Source organism: Palaemon carinicauda, chromosome 9 (assembly GCF_036898095.1).
Source record: "Palaemon carinicauda isolate YSFRI2023 chromosome 9, ASM3689809v2, whole genome shotgun sequence".
Taxonomy (NCBI): Eukaryota; Metazoa; Arthropoda; class Malacostraca; order Decapoda; family Palaemonidae; genus Palaemon; species Palaemon carinicauda.
This window is the reverse complement of record NC_090733.1, coordinates 115,731,975-115,737,643: the sequence shown is the minus strand read 5'-3', so window position 1 is coordinate 115,737,643 and position 5,669 is coordinate 115,731,975.

The window sequence follows — 5,669 nt, the reverse complement described above, 5'->3', positions numbered from 1 at the left end:
CAATGGTTGAGAGAAAAATCCAACTCTCTATTGATAAAATTATCCAGTGGGCTGACATGAATGGATTCAAGTTCTCGACAAGTAAAACTACCGTTGTCCATTTTTGTCTTATCCGGGGAGTACATCCAGACCCGGATATATACATTAAAGGTCAACGGATACCATGTGCAAGAGAAGCTAAATTTTTAGGTTTGATATTTGATTGTAGGCTGACATGGGTTTCTCACTTAAAAGCATTAAAAGCTAAATGTGTCGAAGCTCTGAATATCTTAAAAGTATTGTCCCATACATCGTGGGGGCAGACCGCAATACTATTTTAAAATTATACAAGGCCTTGATTTTTTCCAAAATTAGTTATGGTTGTGAGGTATATTCTTCAGCCACCCCAAGCCGGTTAAAAATATTAGACTCTATACATCATGCAGGTATTAGATTGTCTACTGGAGCTTTTAAAACCTCGCCTATCCCAAGTCTCCTTGTTGATGCTGGAGAGTTACCTCTAGACTTTTACCGAATGTCTTCCATTCTTCGGTATTGGTTTAGATTGCAAAGACTCCCTAACTCTCTAGCATTTCAGACTGCAAGCCTTGTAAGACACGCGTCATACTTTGAGTTGCACCCAAAATCTCCTCAACCTTATGGCTTTCGGGTGAAACGATTATTAAATAGTCTAGATATAATTAGAAATAAGGTACTTCCATTCAAGGTATCATCAACGCCTCCATGGAAGTTACCGGAGATATCTTTTTGTAAATATTTTATTGGAGATAAGAAGAATATGTCAGACCTAGAAGCCAGGTCTCTTTTTAATGAACATGTTAAAGAACATAGTGGATCAACTTTTATCTATACTGATGGCTCCAAATCTGATGCTGGCGTTGGATTTGGAGTACATAGTAATGGTTTTAATTGTAAAGGTGCACTTCCTCTGACCGCTTCCATATTTACTGCCGAACTGTATGGCATATTAACCGCTATTGAGAAAATAGCGTTGGAGAAGGAGGGCAATTTTACAATTTTTAGTGATGCAAGGAGTGTCCTTCAAGCTATGGAAGTTTTTAATTCTAATAACCCTCTAGTTTTGAAGATTTTAGAATGGCTTTTCATTATTGGACAGAGGTATAACGGTTCAATTTTGTTGGGTCCCAGCACATGTAGGTGTGTCCGGGAATGAGAAGGCAGATTCACTGGCTAAGGAGGATGCATCCGAGTTGCTGCCAAGAAGGTATCCAATTCCCTGTGATGATTTCTTACCTGACATCAAGAAATTGGTTTGCAATAAATGGCAACAGCAATGGGATAGTCAAGATGGCAATAAAATGCGAGAGATAACAAATGACATATCTCCTTGGAGGTATAATATGATGCCCCGAAAATGGGAGACGTCTCTTTGTCGTCTCCGTATTGGTCACACTCGGTTGACACACGAGTTTCTGCTGAAGGGCCAGCACCAACCGTATTGTGACGACTGTTTAGTACCTCTAACAGTAAGGCATTTGTTGACCGAATGCCCCAATTATAACAACTTAAGGAATAGATATTTGTTTGAGGCTCGAGGTGAGGGTGGCAGGTTCATCCTTGCCAAGATTCTTGGAAATGATGTGTCTTACCATGCAAGTGGCATTTTTAGATTTATTTCAGAAGCAGGTCTTCTGAAAAATATTTAACTTTTATGACATTCAACTTTTATGATTTTAATTGAATACTCTTTTATTTTTTATTTAATTTATTTTTTATTTTTGTATACATAAGTTAAATGTTACCGGCGTCAATGACCTCAGATGTCAGGATGCCTGAAAACTTTAAATCAATCAATCAACCAAGTCCAACGGTCTCTCCTGCAGGTGATTCTCCCCCTCGGAGGAGTTCACTAACAGAGACTTCTCTTCGGAGGACTGCCGATGGTGTTCCTGATGCCCCCACAGGACGTATACGACACAAGGCTCGTCTTCCTCTTCGCCGTAGAGGCCTTCCTTCTCCCCACAAGGGAGTTAGGAGGCGCCTCTTTGGCTTCTCGCCCTCGCAGTCCCCCGCAGAGGATCCTCCTCACCGTGCTTCGACCATTGCAGCTGCATCACTGGACACCTCTGCAGATTTTTCGCGATCTCCTTCACCTGCCAGACCTGCTGACCTTCCTTCTCCGTTCCTGGCAGCTGACGCGTTGTGGGCGCCCACGCACCCCGTTATCCAACGGGCACCGGTCCCTTCGGGGCAAAAAGGGGTTTCTCACAATGTGAGCAAGTCCCTTAAGTTCCAGGTATCCCCTGCGCGCCCACGCTCTCCTGCGCGCTCGTGCGCAATTGCTCGCAAGCGCTCGCCTGTTCCAGCTGTTCCTGAAACAACGACCCAGAGACATCCTACAGGGACAACTCGCCTGCGATCTCCTGCTGTAGAGTCGACGCGCCAGCGATCTTCTGCTCGCCATCGATATCCCGCTCGCCAGCGCTCACCTGCTCGCCAACGCTCACCTGCGCGCCAACGCTCGCCTGCGCGCCAGCGATCTCCTGTATGCCAGCGATCTCCAACTCGCCAGCGCACATCTGCGCGCCCTGATCCTGTTACGCTCTACACCCGCCCACGATCTCCTGCATGCCCACAATCTCCAGCTCGCCAGCGCTCTTCACCTGCTCGCCAGCGCGCACCTGCGCGCCCACGATCTCTTGATCTGAGCACAGCAAAGAGGAGTCGTCCTTCGCCAGCGATCTCCTGCGCGCCCTCGGAACTTGCCCACCCGTCAGCCCTCCCTTGCGCACCATCGCGCGCAGTCACCTTCCCGCGTACAGGTTCCAGCCCCTACCGTGTGCCCTTCCAGAGGCTTCCGAGATCCTGCGCGCCCATGCGCCCACGGGCAGTTTCCTTCATGAGCTTCCACGCTTGCTGGTCCTTCTGCGCGCCCTCTGTCTTCACCAGACCACGCACCTGTGCGCCATCAATCTCCTGCGCGCCCGCGCGCACTATCTCGTATGCGCCATCACTCCCCAGCACGCACACGCGCCCATGAGCCTGCTCGCTGTAGATTGCCTACGAGCCCACGCGCACAGTCACCTGTGCACAGTCGCTCACCTGCACGCCATCGCTCGCCTGCGCGCCATCGCTCGCCTGCGCGCCATCGCTCGCCTGCGCGCCATCGCTCGCCTGCGCGCCATCGCTCGCCTGCGCGCCATCGCTCGCCTGCGCGCCATCGCTCGCCTGCGCGCCATCGCTCGCCTGCGCGCCAGCGCTCGCCTGCGCGCCAGCGCTCGCCTGCGCGCCAGCGCTCGCCTGCGCGCCATCGCTCGCCTGCGCGCCAGCGCTCGCCTGCGCGCCAGCGCTCGCCCGCGCGCCTGCACGCCTGCGCGCCATCGCTCGCCTGTGCGCCAGCGCGCGCCCGCGCGCCAGCGCTTGCCCTTGCCCTCGACCGCGCGCGAACCTGGGATTATTCCCTCGCGCGAGCCTAAGAGCGATTCCCACCGGGTTTCGCAACGCGAGCCTCCGAGCGAATCTTCAGGAACGAGAGCAGCCAGGTCATCTTCACGTTCCCCCCGCGCGCTCGCAGGAGGAGGGGAGATCTTCAGATAGGTCCAGGCACCAATCATCTTCCCTTTCTTTCCAGGCTGGCCCTGTTGTAGTCTCTACTCCAAAGGATTGCCCGATTCCCTTCCCTCCAGAGGGAGTCTCTGACACTGCGTCTGTCAGTAAGCAGCCATGGTTTGAGTCCCTTATCAGAGCTGTCGTCCAGGCTGTTAAGCCTGCCTTCTCTGATTTAGGTCTCAAACTAAGGGCAGCTCCGACCCCACTGAAGAGGAAGAGAGGAGTACAGGTCGTGGTGACTTCTCCTCAGGTCAAGCTGGCTCCTAAGAAGTCTGTCAGGAAGGCTCCTTCCCCCCTCAGACGTTTTCTCCATCACCTGTGGACGAGGATTTTCCGTCCTCAGGAGAGTCTACCGAGGTGAAACCTTCTCCCACCGCACCAATGGGAGCAACCCCACTTCGAATAGGAGAATTGTCCCGTGTTGGGGCGGAGAAGAGCCCTCAGACTTCGTTGCTGGAGTCCTGTATCCCTCCTAGGAGGGAACCGAAGGACTTGAAGACCATCCCGAAATCTTCTTCCAGGATTCGACCAGAGCCAACGAGACCCGCGGAGAACGTCCACGTGTCCCCCCAAGTAGAGCCTTAGGGGACGGGAGACTTTGCTGCCAGTTCTCCAGGGGGAGAGCAGCAAGAGTTAGAGCATGCCTTCTGGTAGGTCTTGACTGATGAGGCATCTCAACAGGTTCCCGGACCCTGAGATTCCTCCTCGTGAGGGCAAGGACACAGTCCTGGACCGAGTCTTTGGCACTCAGAAACCCACTAAGGCCAGTGCGGCTTTGCCCTGGTCCCAAGGGGTGAAGAGTGCCAGGGATAAGGTTGAGGGCCAGCTCTCCGAGCTTGCCTCCTCCAGCCGTTCCACTGCTGGCAACAAGCTCCTCCCACCTCCTCGTGTCCACCAGAGGAGGTATTTTAAGATCATGGAGGAGTCTTGCTTAGCTCTTCCGTTGCACCACTCTGTGGAAGAGCTTACCAAGGGAGTCCCTCTTGAGAGACGCTCTAGCCGGCAAGTGACTTTCTCGGGGACAGAGATCCTAAGCCAGGAGAAGGTCGCGAAGTGTGCCATGCAGGCTACTTTGTGGCTGGACGTCTGGTTGGGGTCTCTGGGCATCCTATTGCGATCCGAGGATCTGTCCAAGGAAAGCACTAGGAAGGCCCTGGAGACCTTCCTCTTCTCGGGCACCCGCACCATTTGAGTTTCTGGCCCACCAAGTCTCGAACTTGTGGGCCAATTCAATCTTGAAACGAAATGATGCGGTGGCAGAGAGGTTCCATTCGAAGGTCTTGGCCGTCGAAGTCAGCAAGCTCGGACAAGCTTCCCTTATGGGAAAGAGCCTGTTTGAGCCCAAGGATGTGGAACAGGCAGCTGAGAGGTGGAGGAAATCCAATCAGGATTCTCTTCTCCAAAAGGTTCTCGCAACGAAGCCCTACAAACCTCCAGCACCTCAACAACCTCGCCCATCCAAGACGACGAAACCGGCAGTGGCAGCGAAGACGACAGTGTCCAAACAGCAGCCCTTTCCTATCAAAGACAAGAAAGGCAAAAAGTCCTCCAGGGGAGGCAAGAAGCATAGAGGGAGTGGCCGAGGCCGCAAACGCTAGGATTGGCAATCCCCCTGCATGTCCACCAGTGAGGGGATGCCTGCAAAGTTGCCCAATCAGGTGGCAGCAAATCAGGGCCGATTCCTGGACGATTTCTGTAATCGGTCAGGGATATCGCGTCCCGTTCACAACATCTCTACCTCCCCTGACAGCGAATCCAGTGTCGTTGAGCTCCTATGCCATGGGATCGGCAAAGGGGCTAGCCCTACGGGCAGAAGTCGAGACCATGCTCAAGAAGGATGCTCTCCAAGAGGTCGTCGACGGGTCCCCGGGCTTCTTCAGTCGACTCTTTCTTGTAAAGAAGGCGTCTGGAGGCTGGAGACCAGTCATCGACCTCTCAGCTCTGAACAGGTTTGTCAAACAAACTCCGTTCAGCATGGAGACAGCAGAAACGGTCAGACTTGCTGTGAGACCACAAGACTTCATGTGTACACTGGCTCTGAAGGAAGTGTACTTCCAGATCCCAATCCATCCGTCTTCAAGGAAGTACTTAAGATTCAG